We start from the raw sequence: 20,689 nt of genomic DNA on the forward strand, positions 1-20,689 counted from the left end.
GTCCCATTTGCTTATTTTTGTTTTTATTTCCATTTCTCTAGGAGGTGGGTCAAAAAGGATCTGGCTGTGATTTATGTCATACAGTGTTCTGCCTATGTTTTCCTCTAAGAGTTTGATAGTGTCTGGCCTTACATTTAGGTCTCTAATCCATTTTGAGTTTATTTTTCTGTATGGTGTTAGGGAGTGTTCTAATTTCATTCTTTTACATGTACCTGTCCAGTTTTCCCAGCACCACTTATTGAACAGGCTGTCTTTTCTCCACTGTATATTCTTGCCTCCTTTATCAAAGATAAGGTGACCATATGTGTGTGGGTTTATCTCTGGGCTTTCTATCCTGTTCCATTGATCTATGTTTCTGTTTTTGTGCCAGTACCATACTGTCTTGATTACTGTAGCTTTGTAGTATACTCTGAAGTCAGGGAGCCTGATTCCTCCTGTTCCGTTTTTCTTTTTCAAGATTGCTTTGGCTATTTGGGGTCTTTTGTGTTTCTATACAAATTGTGAAATTTTTTGTTCTAGTTCTGTGAAAAATGCCAGCGGTAGTTTGATAGGGATTGCACTGAATCTGTAGATTGCTTTGGGTAGTAAAGTCATTTTCACAATGTTGATTCTTCCAATCCAAGAACATGGTACATCTCTCCATCTGTTTGTAACATCTTTAATTTCTTTTATCAATGTCTTATAATTTTCTGCATACAGGTCTTCTGTCTCCTTAGGTAGGTTTATTCCTAGATATTTTATTCTTTTTGTTGCAATGGTAAATGGGAGTGTTTTCTTAATTTCACTTTCAGATTTTTCATCATTAGTGTATAGGAATGCAAGAGATTTCTGTGCATTAATTTCATATCCTGCTACTTTACCAAATTCACTGATTAGCTCTAGTAGTTTTCTGGTAGCATCTTTAGGATTCTCTATGTATAGTATCATGTCATCTGCAAACAGTGACAGCTTTACTTCTTCTTTTCCAATTTGGATTCCTTTTATTTCTTTTTCTTCTCTGATTGCTGTGGCTAAAACTTCCAAAACTATGTTGAATAACAGTGGTGAGAGTGGGCAACCTTGTCTTTTTCCTGATCTTAGTGGAAATGGTTTCAGTTTTTCACCATCGAGGACGATGTTGGCTGTGGGTTTGTCATATATGGCCTTTATTATGTTGAGGAAAGTTCCCTCTATGCCTACTTTCTGGGGGGTTTTTATCATAAATGGGTGTTGAATTTTGTTGAAAGCTTTCTCTGCATCTATTGAGATGATCATATGGTTTTTCTCCTTCAATTTGTTAATATGGTGTATAACATTGATTGATTCGAGTATATTGAAGAATCCTTGCATTCCTGGGATAAACCCCACTTGATCATGGTGTATGATCCTTTTAATGTTCTGTTGGATTCTGTTTGCTAGTATTTTGTTGAGGATTTTTGCATCTATGTTCATCAGTGATATTGGCCTGTAGTTTTCTTTCTTTGTGACATCTTTGTCTGGTTTTGGTATCAGGGTGATGGTGGCCTCGTAGAATGAGTTTGGGAGTGTTCCTCCCTCTGCTATATTTTGGAAGAGTTCGAGAAGGATAGGTGTTAGCTCTTCTCTAAATGTTTGATAGAATTCGCCTGTGAAGCCATCTGGTCCTGGGCTTTTGTTTGGTGGAAGATTTTAAATCACAGTCTCAATTTCAGTGCTTGTGATTGGTCTGTTCATATTTTCTATTTCTTCCTGGTTCAGTCTTGGAAGGTTGTGCATTTCTAAGAATTTGTCCATTTCTTCCAGGTTGTCCATTTTATTGGCATAGAGTTGCTTGTAGTAATCTCTCATGATCCTTTGTATTTCTGCAGTGTCAGTTGTTACTTCTTTTTCATTTCTAATTCTATTGATTTGAGTCTTCTCCCTTTTTTTCTTGATGAGTCTGGCTTATGGTTTATCAATTCTGTTTATCATCTCAAAGAAACAGCCTTTAGTTTTATTGATCTTTGCTATCGTTTCCTTCATTTCTTTTTCCTTTATTTCTGATCTGATCTTTATGATTTCTTTCCTTCTGCTAACTTTGGGGTTTTTTTGCAGAACATTGATTTTTAAAAAATGGTTCCTGGAATGTTAAGGTAACTCATGCCTCTGCCACTTGCTCAAGATTGAATCAAGCTTATTGGTTTTCCTGTAACCACAAGGATGCCCTTCTCACTCCACACCTGATTGACTTTTCATCTACGGCCGACATTCAATGACTCTCTGGTGGAAAGAGTTCAGTAATAAATCAGGCTCTCTCTAGAAGGGTCTCTCTGGACCCTCACAGGAAATGCAATTGAGCAACATGAATTTTTCTTTAGCTGGATTTCCCACCCCTTAAATTATAAGCCATTAAGCTCGGTGAGCACTAATTAAGTACCTGTGGGTAGAAATCCACATCACCTAGATTCTCTCCCAGTTAATGTGGCTTGAGGCCTCACTGGCAGCTTTCAGCCTTTGGGTCAGAGAGAAGCGGTCTCTAGCTCCTTGGTAACCAGCATGGAAATATTCAAAGAGGAGGATTTCAGCTTGAAAGGTGTGTAGCTGGAGCCTGAGCAGAGCTGTGTGCAGCCTACAGTGAGAGATTAAATAGCAGGAGTCTACATGAGTTTGGTCCTGGATTTGCTGTGGGGATGTAGCCAAGTCGCTTCCATTCTGGTCTAGACCTCAGACTTCCTGCCTATGAAATATGGGGGACAGGCATAACCAGGGGTGGAAAAATCTAGTAACCTCAGAGGCAAGGCAGGTAAAGTAAATGAGTTCAGAGAGCTGAACTAAGAACTCAGGGAGAGGCTTCCCTGGTGGCGCAGTGGTTGAGAGTCTGCCTGCCAATGCAGGGGACACGGGTTCGAGCCCTGGTCTGGGAAGATCCCACATGCCGCGGAGCGGCTAGGCCTGTGAGCCACAACTACTGAGCCTGCGCATTTGGAGCCTGTGCTCCGCAACAAGAGAGGCCGCGACAGTGAGAGGCCTGTGCACTGCGATGAAGGGTGGCCCCCGCTCGCTGCAACTGGAGAAAGCCCTTGCACAGAAACGAAGACCAAACACAGCCAAAAATAAATAAATAAATAAATAAATTGATAAAAAAAAAAAAGAGAGATCAAGTCAGAAAATGAAAAGGATACACCAAGGTTTGAGCTGTGAGCATCAGGGTAAATAATGATCTTTCACTGTTTCCCTTTGCCATGTTGGCCAGCCATTGTTCACAGATCTTAAGCCACTCTAATAAGCATTCAGAGGCTATGGTCTACTTGGTTCTAAATGGGGGTGGGGAGTGGGGAGGAATTCATCTCTGATTTGCCACTGGAAGTCCAGAACACCTTGCCTGATGGGGTGGGTAAAATTAAACTTGGACATACAACTGGCCCAGAAGCAAAAATGTTCCCACCATGGGTATTCAGGAAAAGAATTAAAGGAGTGTAATAGTCAGAGGAGATAAGACTTATAGCCAAAGAACAGTGTAAGGTGGGGTAGAATCACAGACTATCAGAGCTGGGAGAAACCAGATGATGATGATGATGATGATGATGATGATGATGATGATGATGATGATGATGATGATGATGATGATGAAGCAGCAGCAAACTAACACTTCTTGGTTTAATATGTTCCAGGCCTGGTCTAGTTCTATTACCAGCCTCATCTCTGAATCCTCCCAACAACCCTATGAGAGGTTAGCTCCATTTCTCAGTGGAGAAAACAGAGACCCCAAAAAGCAAAGCCACTCACCCAAGCTCAAAGCTAGGGTGGAGCTGGGATTGGCACCCATCTCTCTGAGCCCTGAGCCCACTTAGCCAGTGATTCTCTAAGTATGGACCCTAGACCATCAACATCACCCCAGGAGTGACTATTTAAAATGCAGATTCCTGGGCCCCATCTCGATTCACTGAATCAAAATCTTTAGGGGAGGATAGCCTCAGATCTGTATTTTGAACCAGATTTCTACATTTCTGCATTTTGAACCAGATGGTTTCTACATTTGCTGAGGCTTGAGAATCACCAAACAAGACTGAAGTTGCAATCCAGTTCTTAAACTGTGATCCATGAGCAGCTCTCCAAGGGTCTATGACCTGCCGATAATATTATAAACTGAAGTACTGGTCAACATGTGTTCACTCCCCTTCCTCTCCCCTTTGGGGCAGTGTATACTTTTCTGCCTCTATGAGTTAGACCATTTGATTCTGGCCAATGGAATGTGAGCAGATGGGGTGATAGAACCTTGAACCATGTTTGTGTAGTGTGGCTTGTCTCTCAGGCTTCTATACCATCACCATGAAAAGAACGTGTTTCACAGACATAGAGAACAGACTTGTGGTTGCCGGGGGTGGGGGGGCGGGAGGGAAGTATTGGGAGTTTGGGATTAGCAGATGCAAACTATTATATATAGATGGATAATCAACAATGTCCTATTGCATAGCACAGAGAACTATATTCAATATCCTGTAATAAACCTTAATGGAAAATAATATGAACAACTATATATAACTGAATCACTTTGCTGTACACATAACTGAATCACTTTGCTGTACACCTGAAACTAACACAACATTATAAATCAACTATACTTCAATTAAGAAAAAAGAACTTGTTTCACAAAGCAGCTGCCCCTTCAGCCTGAGCTCCAGAATCAGACACATGGAGCAGAGCTGAACTTTCCCAAGGCCTAGAGCCAAGCACAGGCAACCCATACTCTGACACCAAAACACCCAAGCCGGCCCGTATACATGCCAACCACATGAGCAAGAAAAATAAGTGCTTGTTGTCAGCCATTGAGTGTAGGGATGATTTGTTACATAGCAACACTGTAGCAATAGCTGACTAAAACACCTAAAATTATATACCCTAAATTGTGTGTCCATCTTTATACTGTGTGTCCACCTTTGAGAGAGGGTATATATACCTTTCAGCTAATTCTCAAGAGACCAGGGACCTCAAAAATAATAAGACACTCAGATGTACTTGAAAATCCTCCCCATTCTCAATGGAACCTCAGGTTCTGGGACTTCAGCTGAATGAGTATCCCCTGTCCCTCCCTGTCTCTTAGAATGCAAATGTTTATTTAAGCCTTAAACTTTAAGGGGTCCAGATTGAGTATGCTATGGGAGTTCCAAGAAGGGGGCTTGGAACTCCCATAGCATACAGTGGAAAAATTTCTTTCCACTGGGGCTTATAAATTACCCATTTATCACCCCAGTGGAAAGAAATTTTTCTCCACCTCTGTGAAATAGATATAAACAACTCAGTTGATGTTTTGGCCAGATGTGAAAAATTAAAAATGGTATGCCTCAGGCTGGGTTGGCGTCTATATAAATAAATACACAGAATCTATATTCAACACCTCAATCAGGAAAATGATATTCACGTGTCACAGAACATTAATTTTTTTTTTCAAGACCATTAGGTAATATTTTTAGGAATTTGTGAATACACAATTTATGTTGTTTTTGGCCCAGAGGTGGTGAACTAACAGCTCCAAGGACCCTTGGTAGGCGGCAAGGCCCCCGAGGAGGATGTGAAATGACCCACTGAGACTTCATTTGTTTGACGTCACTGCTCATATTTTATCCTGAGTTGGAGGCCAAACAAGCCAATCTGGGAACAATCCATTTTCCCGTGCTGGCGGCATCCCCTTGGCTGTTATTGGCTGAGTATTTCAACACAGATGGATGGGTTCTGCCCCGTCAGGGAGACGCAACTGGACTTGAATGGAGTCCAGCTGGCAGGATTTCTGATTGCCAGGATGACCTGCTCCTTTCAAGGAGAGCAGAATTCAAATGGTGATTTGTGAATTGATAGGGAGGGGAGTGAGAAAGGGCAGATGTATTTGCATCCGTAACCCACGTAACCCAGGGCTACACAGGGATTGGAGAAGGGTCTTCTTGGGTAGTGTGGAAGGAATTGGAAGGGCTTCTCCTCCTCCTCAGTCCCCCCTCCCAGCAATGGCTGTACTGTCTGTCCTTTTGGGTTTTGGTGCATCTTTTCTTTGTCAGTACCATCAGATAGCCTGGGTTTGGATCCCAGATATACACCACTTATTTGCTGTGCAGAATAGGGCATTACTTAAGCTCTCTGTGCTTCTGGAACCTTGTTGCAGAGTGAGGACAATATGCCTTGACAGTTAAATGAGCTGGTGAGCTGGGCAGCACAGTGCAGTGGTTAAGAACGTGGGCTTTGAAGCTTCTGGATGGGTTTGAATCCCAGCTATACCACTCACTTGCTGTGCAGCCTAGGACAAGTTACTTAACGTCTCTATGCTTCAGTCTCCTCTTATGTGAAATAAACATGATAATAGTTCTTACCTTGGTGGCTGTCCCGATGAGTTAATACAATCAGCACCCTGGGCTTAAGCCTTGGATCTTAGGGACCTATAATAAGCTCCCCAGGTGATTCAGCAAGGGAATAGGAGAGCAGGGCATCCCTCTGAGGAAATTTTCTATGCATCCTTAGATAAATAACTTCCATTCTCTGAGCCTTAGCATCTATAAAATAGAAGCATTGGGCTGAATGGTCTCTTAACTGCCCCTTTAAAATGTTGCGATTCTGTGGGCATGTACACTGACCCAGAAGATGATGCTTTATGCCTTTGCACATGCTGTTCCTTTTGCCTGGAGAGACCACCCTCACCTATCAATTCGGAGAATGTCTATTCACCCCCCCAAGCCCCAGCCCTCATGTGGTTTCCTCTGCAAACCCTTCTCTGACCCTTCCTAGCCCTGCGTGCTCCACTCTTCCTTAGGCATCTGGCTCCTGTTACACTCACCTCCCTGTGTTACTCATGTGATGCACTTGGACCAGGTCTGTTCATCCTCCCACAGGCTCGCCTTCACCAAGACAGTGAGACTTTCTTCAGGCGGGGTTCACTCAACAGACCGAAGCTGAACCTCTCTAGAGGATGGAGCCAGGAGGTAAGCAGAGGGGATGGGTAGGATGGTCCAGGTACTGAGCGAAGTAAAGAGAGGTCTGGAGGTGAAGACAGTGAGGAGACCAGCTTCTCTAGTTTGGAGGAGAGCACTGCAAGCACTTTTTTTTATTCTGGCTTAGGATATAGCATAGAGTAAGTGTTCAATAAATGTTTGTAGGATGATGGAAAGGATGTAGGATGATGGAATGGATGGGTGGATGGGATGGATAGACGGAAGGATGGGGGGATGGATGAATGAATGGGTGGATGAGATAGATGGATGGATGGATGGATGGATGGATGGATGGATGATATATATTGCAGTGCCCAGAGTTAGTGCAGACTCCACGGACTAAAGTCACAGCCCCAACAATACTATCCTGACTTCAGATGGCAGCTGCAAAGTTAGGGGTTCCCAGGCCACTGCATTTCTGACCAACTGACTACAAGGGTGGGGGTCCCCCTACCTCCCTCAAATGCAATAATTCACTAAAACAACCCACTAGAACTCAGGAAAGTGCTATACTTATGATTACAGTCTTATCATAAAGGATACAAATCTGGACCAGTCAAATGAAGACACATATACAACGTTATGGGCCAATTGTGCCCCCCGCAAATTCATATATTGAAGCCCTAACCCTCAGAATGTGACCGTGTTTGGAGACAGGACCTTTAGGGAGAGTTGGTTACGGTAAAATGAGGCCTGAGGGCACACTGATGGGTTCACCAACCAGGAAGCTCACCCCAGCCTCTGCGCCCTGAGTTTTCACTGGGGTTTTGTTATGTAGGCATGATTGATTGAATCATCAGTCTGATCTCACCTGGCTCAAAGCCTCAACCCTCTAATCATGTGGTTGGCCCTTCCAGCCTGGCCAGGCCCCCTGCTGAAACTATCTAGGGGCCAATCTTGAGTCCTCATTAGCATAAACGCAGGCTGCTCCTGGGGCCTCCCAGGATTAACAAAGACAGTCCTATCACTTGGGAAATTCCACGAGTTTAGAGGCTCTATCTCTCTCAGGAACTGTGGACGAGAACCAGCCAAATTCTTTATTACACAACACATATAAATATATGTGCATGATATATATATTATATATATATTTATATGTGCTATATTTAATTGTTCTAATTATATAGCATATATCTATTGGAAAGATATGTTCCTTTTTTTTGTAGACATATACACACTACTGTATATAAAACAGATAACTAGTAAGGACCTAATGTATAGCACAGGGAACTCTACCCAATACTCTGTAATGACCTATATGGGAAAGGAATCTTAAAAAGAGTGAAAATATATATATATATATATATATATATATATATATATATATATATATATCTCTATATCTATATCTATCTGATTCACTTTGCTGTACACCTGAAACTAACACAACATTGTAAATCTACTATACTCCAATAAAAATTTTTTTAAAAAAGATATGTTCTTTTTGTGATTTTCAAGGTTTTAGTGAAAATGCATTGCCTTTATAGTCAGAATTTTATTTCTTTTCATTTTTAATGGTCAATCTAAGAGGCTCAGGTCAGCACAGCAGTTAAGAACTTGGATCAAATTCCCATCTCATTAGCTCTATGACTTCTCTGGGCTTCGGTTTCTTTTTTTGCCAGGTGGAATTTACATCCACGGTGCCTATCCCAGAGCTCAGCTGTAGACAGAACCCAGTGCAGTACCTGGGTCTTGGTAATGAACTATTATTGGATCATTATTGTAATAACCATTGTTAACATTTTTATAACTCATCTCACCACCTAATGAGTCCCCTGGGAAATGACATTTATTGAGCATCTACGGCATGCAGGGCAGTGAGTGATCCAGAACCAGGAGACCTGCACTCCCCAATGCTGCCGGAAACCTACAACCGCCCTGGAGAAATACACTGAGTGTCCACAGAGTATAGGGTAGCACATGCCCAGGAATGTCATCTGTTGAGGTTTTGGTTGGTGCCTGAAAGGTGAGGAAATTGCAGGGCTGGCAAGGCTTAGGGAACCTGGGAGGGGCTGTGTCAGCGGAGGGTGGCACCTGGGCACAGAGCCAGGTGTGGTCTCGGAAAGCAGACCATCTCTTAAACCACCGTTTCTATCCCAACCTCAGGTGGTGAGCACTTTCCACTCCCTACCTCTTGCCAGTTCACATTTCCCTGTGCCTGGCATGTCCCTTACTTTAGGTGATGTCAGTCTCACAGGAAGTATACCATCAAGATTCTCACTTTACAGATGGAGAAACTGAGGTCAAGGAGGTGGTCACCTAGTTCATAAGTTGGCTAAGCTCACCTAGTTAGTAAGTGGAGGAATTGGGATTCAAACCCAAGTTAAAAGCAGGTACAGCCGTGAGTACCATCAGGATGGAGCTGGGGCCATCTCCTTTCCTCCTCAGGGACAGAATATTTTCTCCCCCGTGGTCTCTTGTGGACTGTTTAAGAACTGTGTCTTAGTATCAGATTGTTACAACCGAAGGAACTCTGAGAACAAAAAAATAAGAAACATCCACTTAAAAATGGAAATTTCATGCACATTGTAGTGCCCAGGAGGGATATTCATCACACATGTTTATGCGGGGAGGGGTACAGTTTGAGGGTTTTTTAAAAAAGATCATGTGTTTTTGATTTAAGGATTAGATATACCTGGGTCTAAGTGACATCTCCAAGGCCATTTACTGAGCCACAATTGAGCGAAATTTCCCACTGGGAAGGAACAGAGGGAGGAAATTAACATTTATTTATGTCCAGTAAACACAAGTGCCATGAAGTGATTGACATACATCATTTCATTAAATCCTTATAACCGCTCTACAATGAAGCTACTATTATTAATCCATTTTACAGGTGGGGAAACTGAGGTTCAGAAAGGTGAAATGACTTGCCCATCCTCCTGATTACTATGCTGCACTGCCTCCCTGTCAGTGTCACTGTTTGCACTCCAGGGAGAATAACGCCCACTTCACATGGGCTGCAGAATCCCACACCTTGCTCCTTGCCTGGACAACTTTGCACAAGCTTTTTCTCAGCGTGCCTTTCCCATGTCTACAAGACCAGAATAATACTACTTATATGGCACAGTTGTCAAGAGTTTTCAGCAAGGTGCAGCCATTATGGAGAACAGTATAGAGGTTCCTTAAAAAACTAAAAATAGAGCTACCATATGATCCAGCAATCCCACTCCTGGGGCATATATATGGAGAAAACTCTAATTTGAAAAGATACATGCACCCCAATGTTCGTAGCAGCACTATTCACAATAGCCAAGACATGGAAGCAACCTAAGTGCCCATGAGTGATGAATGGATAAAAAAGATGTGAGATACACACACACACACACACACACACACACACACACACACAATGGAATATTACTCGGCCACAAAAAAGAATGAAATAATGCCATGTGCAGAAACATGGACGGACCTAGAGATTATCATACTTAGTGAAGTAAGTCAGAAAGAGAAAGACAAATATCATATGATATCCCTTATATGTGGAATTTAAAATATGATACAAATGGATTTATCTTCAAAACAGAAACAGACTCAAGGACATAGAAAACAAACTTATGGTTACCAAAGGGAAAAGGGAGGGGAGGGATAGATTAGGGGTTTACTATATGTAAAACAGATAAACAACAAGGTCCTACTGTACAGCACAGGGAACTATAATGTAATATAGTAATAACCTATAATGAAAAAGAATATGAAGAAGAATATCTTGTAATAACCTATAATGAAAAAGAATATGAAAAAGAATGTCTGTATCTATCTACTTGATTCACTTTGCTGTACACCAGAATCTAACACAACATTGTAAATCAACTATACTTCAACTGAAAAAAACAAAGCGTGTTCAGCAAGGTGATATCTGTGAAGCACGCAGCACAATCCCTGGCACAGGTGGGCACAGCATATGTTATGGGCGTGGCTGTACCCAGACCCTGGACACATAAGAGGCCAACAAACTTCAATTCTCACCACACCCACTCCTCTGCTACAAGGTGCGGAAGACATAAGCAGGAAAAGATGCAACCTTTCCTTTCAAAAAGCTCACAGCCTTGACCGTGAGAGAAGACAGACAATGGGAACAAAAAGCAATCAGAAGAAACCTTCTATAGTTGTATGAGTCAGGTGCTCCCAGTGGAGAAAGAAATACCAACTAAATCAGCTTTTCCAAATGCATTCCTTGGCCCATAAAATTCAAGAGTCCATTTTATTTTATTTTTTAATAAATTTATTTATTTATTTATCTTTGGCTGCACTGGGTCTTCGTTGCTGCGTGCGGGCTTTCTCTAGTTGCGGCGAGTGCGGGGCTACTCTTTTTTTTTTTTTTTTTTTTTGATTTCTTCTTGGATTTCTTCAGTGATCTCTTGGTTATTTAGTAACATATTGTTTAGCCTCCATGTGTTTGTGTTTTTTACGTTTTTTCCCTGTAATTCATTTTTTTTTCTTTTTAAAGTTTAATTTTATTTATTTATTTATTTATTTATGGCTGTGTTGGGTCTTCGTTCCTGTGCGAGGGCTTTCTCCAGTTGTGGTGAGTGGGGGCCACTCTTCACTGCGGTGCGCGGGCCTCTCACTATCGCGGCCTCTCCTGTTGTGGAGCACAGGCTCCAGACGCGCAGGCTCAGCAATTGTGGCTCATGGGCCTAGTCGCTCCGCGGCATGTGGGATCCTCCCAGACCAGGGCTCGAACCCGTGTGCCCTGCATTGGCAGGCAGATTCTCAACCACTGCGCCACCAGGGAAGCCCAGGGGCTACTCTTCGTTGCAGTGCACGGGCTTCTCATTGTCGTGGCTTCTCTTGTTGTGGCGCATGGGCTCTAGGCGCACGGGCTTCAGTAGTTGTGGCATGCGGGCTTCAGTAGTTGTGGCTCGCGGGCTCTAGAGCGCAGGCTCAGTAGTTGTGTCGCACGGGCTTAGTTGCTCCGCGGCGTGTGGGATCTTCCCGGACCAGGGCTCAAACCCGTGTCCCCTGCATTGGCAGGAGGATTCTTAACCACTGCGCCACCAGGGAAGCCCCAAGAGTCCATTTTAATTTTAAACTGTCAGTGTGGTGGTTAAGAGCTTGGGATAATACATCTTTAGGTCTGGTTCGATCGGGGATTATAAACGCTATTAAGCCAACATCTTTTGATAACAAATGATTTGTCATGCTGCCTTTACAATTCTGACATAAAATTCACAGATAATATAATCCACCTATCACATAGTTTAATAGAAATCCAATATCGTGCCCTGTCTGTAATATAAAGGAGAGAAAAAAGATATTTGTAATAAAAATACACATGTCAGCGTATAAATGTTCACACACAACTCCGGTGGACAACGTAATGAAGTAACCAAAAGCTTCTACTTTTAAGAGATGAGACAAAATTTAGCCCAATGTTGTCAACAGTTTTTCTTTATATTTAACATAATGGCTACATAGGTATGTTCATACATACATGCATATCCCACAAAAAGTTCTGAATTATCATTTCCCAATAGAATGCCTCTTAGTTTTTCATACTCAAACTTCATGGAACATATATATCTCTCAATGTATGCTTATGTTTATATAGGAAAAAAATTGTATGTCTCTAAAGTTCAATGCAAAATTTTAAACAAAATGCTGTACAGAACACTTCCGATGCTACACTCTAAATACAATTGTTGGAACATTCAGATTGGTTTGAGAAGTACGTCCAATGGCAACAAAAAGTATGCAAGTTTATGTCACAACTGCTAAGAGAAGCCACAACATACAAAACCACTGTTCATTTTCTTTTCTAGCACCTTTGTTGAAATATAATTAACATACAAGAGTCTGCATCCTTTTAAAGTATGCAATTCACTAATTTTTGACGGGTGTATACACCTGGGAAACCATTGCCACAATCAAATTAAAGACACACCACGAATCCCCAAATTTCCTTGTGCCTCTTTGCAGTCCATTCCTCCCCCCACCCTACCCCAGGCAGTCACTGAACCAAAGTAATTGTTTACTGCAGTGATATTATGTGATGATGTAGTAGGTGTTTAACATCCTAAATGAGAGCTCGTCAGTCTTCTAACACAATTTTACTGTGTTTTAGTTACATTTTAGGAAATTGGTTGGGGATTTGGGGTTGACATGTAATGCATTCTAATTTTCCTATTTTAAAACAATGGAAACTAAGACTTCCGCTTCTGGGAAAATGAAAGAGACATACTTTTTCCGATACCTCCCACCAAGTACAACTAGAAACCCTGGCTGTTATATGTAAAACAAACATAAGAAGACTCTGAAAGGTAGAGAGAAGAAGGAAGACTGGCTAGGAACCTCAGCACTTGGGGAAGGACATCAGGGCGTAGCCTTGAGATAGCTGAGACCTTTACTGGAGTGCTTGCACCTGGACAAATGTCTCCTGGAATAACAATACAAAGAAACTCTAAGTGACTAAAAATAACTCCACGCATGCGCAGTTGGGGTAATTAGGAACAATAAGATACAAAAAGGCCACAAACCAACTGCCTTTCTGAGGCGCAAAAGCAGGTACTACGCATGATCCGTGCACACGGCACGGCCAAGGGGGTGGGCAGACCACCTAAGCCACCCCTCCTGCTCCACCCACCGCTCGGCCCCCACCCTCTCCCCATTTAAGGAACCAGCCTGCCCTCCTCTGGGAGCGAGCAAGGGCACCTGTTTCTTATTCCCTCTCCCTTGTGCTGCAGTATGGGCCCCAATAAAGCCTTGCCTGAATCTCTCATCTGGCCTCTTATCAATTTCCATTGATGGAAGAGTCCAAGGTTCTGGGTTGGTAACAGCCTGAGGTTTCTCCTGGCCTCGTAATATCCCAGAGTTGGAGCTGACGAATTTGGCAACCCCAAAACAGCAATAAGTACAGACCGAAAAAAACCCCTAACAAAAGCCAGCTCTTTGTAGGCAAAGCACCAGGAAAGAGGCATAGGACAGAAGACTTCTAAGCAATAATCACTCTACTGTATACAAACACAGAAACAGTGGTAGCCTCACCCACACCCACACTAGCAAAGACCAGGGGGGAGTGTAGACTTCTACCTTCATGAAGCTTCACAAGGCACCCCAACACTCCAGCTGCGATGGTATCGGAGAGATCCAAGTAAGAAGCCAGGACTTTCATCCCACCAACCAGCAATGAGCCCCTCCCTGGATTTCCACTTCCGCTTGGCAGTATTGAAGAGTCCTGCCCACTCCCCATGTCAGTGATGTCAGCGGAAGCCTAATGAAGAGCCGGGAATTTCGTCATTGCCCGGTGATAATGTGGCCATCCCCCACCTCAGTGTTAGCGGAGACCATAACAGGAGCCACAACTCCCCACCTAGTAGCTGTAAGAACCCTACTCTCCTTGGGGGTCAATGGTGGGAAATCTGGACTTCCCCCATCTTTGGCAGCGACTAGGTGACATCCCTACCATTTGTCCTGCCAGAACAGGGTCAGAAAAAGCCAACTAAAACCGAAGGTTTAAATAAGATTCAGTTGCATAACATAATACAAAAATGTCCAGGTTCCAATCAAAAATCACTTGTCATCACAAAAGCCAGAAAGATCTCAAACTGAATGAAAAAAAAAATCCATAGATGTCAACACCAAGACGAGAGAGATGTTAGAATTATCTCACAATGATTTTAAAGAAACCATGATGAAAAGGCTTCAATGAGCAATTATGATCATGCTTGGAACAAGTGAAAAAATAGAAATCCTCGGCAAAGAAATAGGACATCTCGGCAAAGAAATAGAAAATATAAACAGAAAACAGATGGAAATTTTAGAAACTGAAAAGTAGAATAACTGAAGTAAAAACCTCAGTGGATTGGTTAACAACAGAATGGAGGGATAGAGGAAAAAAATCAGCGAACTGAAATATAGCATGATAGAAAAGATCTAAACAACAACAAAGAGAAAATAGACTGGAAGAAATAGAGATTCCGTGACCTATGGAATGATAACAAAATATCTAATATTTGTGTCATCAGAGTCCTGGAGGAGAGGAGAAAGAGGGCAAGTTTGAAAACATACTCAAAGAAATAATAGCCAAAACTTCCCACATTTGTCAAAACACATAGACATACAGATTCAAGAAGTTGAGCAAACCAAAGACACATCATAATTAAATTTCTGAAAACTAAGGACAAAGAAATATTTGAGAGCAACCAGAGAAAATGTTTGTGAGATTCATGTATATTGCATATGAAGCTGTTTTTTTCTTATCCTTATGTTTGTATAGTATTCCATTGTATGAAAACACCACAATTGTATGACCCAGTCTATAACTGAGGGACATATGATTTGTTTCTGGGGTTTTTTTTGGCTATTAGAGAATAAAGCTGCTGTGAACATTCCTGAACAGGTCTTTGATGAACATATGTAGGCATTTTGTCAGGTATATACAATGAAATGGAATTGCTAGATCATAGGATAGGTGTATATGTTCAGCCGTAATAAAAAGTGCCAGACTGCTTTCCAAAGAGTTCCAGTTGGTCCATATCTTTGAGACAACCAACAATACTGGATGACTTTCCCAACTCCTCCTGGGGGATGGGGGGTTGTAACACCTGCACTGTGCATTCACTGGTCAAATGATGTCATGAGGTCCTGACTCCCTCCCTATTTTTGTTTCTCTTCCAAGCTCCCTCTGTATTGGCTTCACCTTCAGATAGGTCCTCTGTGTGATGACCAGACAGCTGGCAACAGCTGGTGGAAAATGAGGCATTTCCCTCCCCTTTCCCAGTCCCTCCAGCCTAAGGTGAGGAATTAGTTCTTGCTGGTGTTCATCATGTGTCCAACCATTAACCCATCAGTGATGGGGAGAGGTACCATACTCTGATTGGCCAGACCTTGGTCACGTGCTCCTCCTGGGATGGTGGTAGGGTCAACTCCTCCTGAAATTCTTATATGAGGAGTGAGGAAGGGGGTTTCCAAGAGAAAAATCGTGGTGCTATTATTAGACCACTTCAAAGGTCATGTGCTAAACTGTGTGATGTAGGCAGAGTTCTACAAGAGACTGAAAAATATGAAGGATTTCAGAATCAGGATCCAAACAGAAGTTAAGAGGCAAATCTTAGAAGATGACATTTATAAGGGATAAATATAAAGCTTTATTCTTAGGTCTTAAAAATTGCACAAGTACGAGATGGATTTTGCAAAAGCTCCTCTAACTTAAACATAAGGGGTTTTGTTCAGAACAAACTCAATGCAAGTCAAGAGTGCATTGTCACGGACGTGAAAGCTAAAGCTTTTTAAGGCCACGTTAACAGAAGTATAAGGTCTAAATGAGGGAGGTGATGATGCGTACTGAATTTTGTTCTGGTTCTCCTTAAATCATAATGGACAGTAAAAGAGAGTATGCAGACAGATGAAGGGAGCTTAAAACCAGCCTTGTGAGATGTGGTTGAAGAAACACGCACAGTTTTGTTTAAAGGAGAGAAGTTGGGACCTGGAGAGCAGGGAGACATGGTCATCATCTTCAGAGCTGGGAAGGGCAGACACTTGTGAGAAAAGATTACATATGTTCTGCAGGCCCAAAGGATGTAAGCTTAGGGAATCCAGCTATTGATAACGGAGATGAAAATCCTACCAGTTGTCTAAATAGATATTTCCTAGCTCTGGGTCAAGGTTGACTGATCACTTTTCAAGAAAGCCATAGCTTGGTCCTACACACCAGAGAGGTGCTTATACCAGTTCAGCTTTTCTCAAAGTGTATCCTGTAGAACTCTAGTGGAAAAGAAGTCAAATCTGCCCAGAAGACACTGGGCACTAAAGTCCTCCTCCTCACCCTTACAACTTACAATGAGATTTTTAAAAGGTACCAGCAGAGCATTCAATCAAGGAGCCTGTGTAGCTTTCATTAAACCAGTGTTTTCCAAACACATTTGACCAAAATATCTTCCCTTTTTCTCCTAGTAACATCTACTAACATCCCTTAGGATGAATGCCCTGTGAAACTCAGTTTGAGAAACACTGGACAACTTAGGGTTTAGAGTTCTAGCTAATCCATAGACCCATCACTTGGTGGGATGGCAAGATCAGTAACGCTATATATATATATATATCCCCTTCTCTTTTACCAGTAACAAAATTAAAAGCCCTAGCCCTACTGCCACATTCTAAACTTCTTCCCAAACAAGGTTCACAGTTTACTAGTAACAACATAATGTGTCTTTGCTCATGCTGGAGAATGTGTTAGTTATTACTGTGTAACAAACTGTCCCCCCAAATCAAAGTCTCAGAACAAGTGTAGCTGATTGGCTAGATTGGCTGGTCTGGAATGGCTTCCACTGGGATGTTGCATCTCTGCTCCACATACGTCTCATCCTCTAGCAGGCTAGCTTATTCACACGACAGCTGGGAGGGTTCCAGGAGAATGAGCGGAAGCCTGTAAGGTGTCTTGAGGTCTGGGGTCAGAATGTGTGCACCAGCACTTCTGCCACATTCTACTGGTCAAAGTAAGTCACGAGTACAGCCCAGATTCAAGGAATGGGAAATTAAACTCCACCTCTTGTTGGGGGACTTCTAAATCTAATTACAAAGGATGTGGGTACAGGGAGGCCATAAGTGGGACATTAATGTGATCATTCCACAGCCAACATTGAGGAAGAAATTCCATTAGATTCTTCCTTTGACTACCATCCCTGGCCCCAGAGTTAAAACCTTATCTACTCTTTTATCTTTCTAGTGTGGAAATATTTATTATGGAGGACCCACAGCTGGGGAGAGCCTAAAGGTACCTCCTAGGTACCAGGTGTTGTGTTATGTTCAGAGATAAGGAAATAATAAGCAGGGATCCTCAAATCTAGCGGGGGAGTCACATGTAAAAACCACGTGATAAACACCATGAATGAGCAGTGCTCAAAACGGAGTGGTGGCACAAAGGAGAATGTGATGAACTCTGTTCAAGTCGATCAGAGAAGGGGCCACAGAAGAAGAAATGTGTGGGCTGGTATGAATGAGAATTTATCTGGGCAAGCATGGCAGGGAAAGGCATTCCGGAGAGAGGGAACAGCATCGACAAAGGCACAGAGACTTGAAATAGGATGCCTAGTTCAGAGGAATGGTGGGAGATGAATCCAGGGGCTAGGGATTGTGGAGGGACTTGGGTGCCCTACAGAGAAGGTCAACTTTATCCCTGGGGCCCTGGGAAGAGGCTGGGGGAGGGTATTAAGCAGGAGGGTGACCTGGGGAGACTGGTGTTCTAGAAGGAGGACTTGGGAAGCTGGGTGGAGAAGAGGGCAGGGTAGGAGCCGGGTGAGGGAGAGAGGATGAGTTCTGTTTGGGACCTGTTGAGTTTAAGATGCTGACGGGGCAGTGGGTGGGGGTGGATCACTCCTCAGATCAAAATGCAGAAGAGACTCGGAGTGCTGAAGCCGGAAGGGGACCCATGGAAGAAGAACCCCATCCTCTCCAGGATTTTCCCACTTTCCTGTATCTCTCCATTTGCATTTCTCCCTCTTCCCACACAGACGCCCTGGCAGCCAAAGCCCCAGTCTTCCCCTACATGGGGAGGGGGGTAAATTAAAAAAATTCCACAGGGGAATAAAGTATTTGCTTTCTGACGGACAGTCTCTAAAAAGTGGCAGAGGCTAAGCTCCCAGCCAAATGTCCTTTCCCTCCCCTGGTACGCGTGCACGCGTGCGCACACACACGCACACACCCCATCTCCCACGGTCTGGGGCCAGCGTTTCGACATCTCTGCATCTCTGTACAGATCTGTGTTTTTCTCTCAGGGCCATCTGTCACTGACTCTGCTATAAATCTTGTTGTGTTTCCTTGCCATATGGCATAATTAATTACTTCAAGGCACAAAGGACCCCACTGCTCCTCGGGCTGGGGGCCAGCTGGCTCACTGAGGAGCGATTTGCTGTGATGGGGCATGGTCTGGCTACTGTACCCTGTCACCCAGCTCCCACGGCGGGAGCTGAGTTGGCCGAAGCCCCCGTTCCCCGTGGCAGAATCTGACAGCAGCTTGGCGGTGGCCATGCCCTAGCTGTGACACGGATGGCATTTATAGAGAATAAGGCCACACACCATCTATCGCCATAGAAGTCCGTGCGTGTCTATTAACTCAACCGGGACCCTCAACATCATTTATCTCTGTCATTTAATGGCTAAGTTGAGAACAGTCTGTCTATTCCACATGGGCAGGGGTTTGGGGGACTTCCAAATCTTTGGAAGACAGCTGGGGGAAAACTGAAACACAGCCATGGAAAGCTAGGACGTTGAAGGAGCCCCTCCCCCGGGGTTTAGCCTCCGCATCTGAAAACAAGGAGGATTGGATAAGCACTCCGTTCCCTTGCGGCTCTAGCATGCTAAGATTCCCCCATCAATCAACGAATACTCAATCAACAAACAGCCCTGTGTAAGCACTGGGGACACAGCTCTGATGGGGCAGACATGGCCCCGTTCTCTCAGAGCCTGCTCCTACAGAGAGAGAACCACACACACACATGCTCACACACGTGCAATATACATGTAAACAGACCACATAATCTCAGGTGGTGGCCAACGGGATGAGGGACTGAATTAAGGGGGCGGAGTTAGAAAACAATCAAGGGACACCACCTTCAGAGAGAGGAATCACGGAGGACCTCTTTGAGGAGGTGACTTTTTGTTAAACAGATATATTGAGATATAATTAACATACCACAACATTCACTCTTCCAAAGTGTACAATTCAGGGGGTTTAAACATATTTGCAAGGTTGTGCAACCATCAGCACAATCAAATTTTGGAATATTTCATCACCCCCAAAATAAATCTTATACTTATTAGCAGTCACTCCCCATTCTCTCTTTTCCCCTACCCACCAGCAACCACTAAGCTACTTTCTGTCTCTATGGATTTGCTTATTCTAGACATTTATTATGGGTGGAATCATACCATATGTGGTCTTCTGTGAATGATTTCTTCATAACGTTTTCAAGTCTTATCCACATTGTTGCATGAGTCAGTATGTCATCCCTTTTTCTTGTCAAGTAATATTCCATTGTATGGATACAGTACATTTCATTTAACCCTTCATCAGTTGATGGGTAGTTGGGTTGTTTCCACTTTTTGGCCATTATGACTAGTGCTGCTGAGAACAAGTTTTTGTGTGAATGTGTTTTTATTTCTTAAAGAGGTGACGTTGAACCTGAGAGCTGAAGGGGAAGAAAGAGCCAGTCATGCCCAAAGCTGGGGGAAGATTATTCTTGGCTGAAGGAACAACACAGGCAAAGGTCCAGAGATGGGTGGACTCCAGGTTCCTTTGTACATATCGCAGGCTTTGGAGGAATTCAACAAGAATCTTCTGTGAACTGCACAAATCTATTCTACACACCTGTGTCTGATCTCTTCCTGAGCTGTGTAATCTGTGGTTACTCAGTCTGAGGGTCATGGTTGGCTCAGAGGAAAATTCCTAGGATTGGGTAAATTGGGGTGATTCCTGAGGCTCCACAATTCGGGGGAGTGTAGGGATCGTGGGCGGAGGGAGTTAAATGGGTCGATTCAGGGTAGCAGCACAATGTGGAGGCAGAGGGATCTGAGTGACAGATCCTGGGCACTGGCACAAATGCACAAAACTACCCCCAACTCCCACAAAATGCAGCCTGGTTGCGTAGCAGCAAATCTCCTCTCTCAGCTTCTGTATCACCGTGGCCACTAGTGAGAGGTTTTCCGCTTAATGCGTCTTTGCACTGGTTCCCCCCCTCCCCAGCTTTACTGAGATATAAATAACACATAATGTTGTATAATTTTAAAGTGTACAACATATTGATTTGATACATTTATATATTGCAAAATGATGACTGCCA

The sequence above is a fragment of the Balaenoptera ricei genome, chromosome 14 (assembly GCF_028023285.1).
Source record: "Balaenoptera ricei isolate mBalRic1 chromosome 14, mBalRic1.hap2, whole genome shotgun sequence".
NCBI lineage: Eukaryota > Metazoa > Chordata > Mammalia > Artiodactyla > Balaenopteridae > Balaenoptera > Balaenoptera ricei.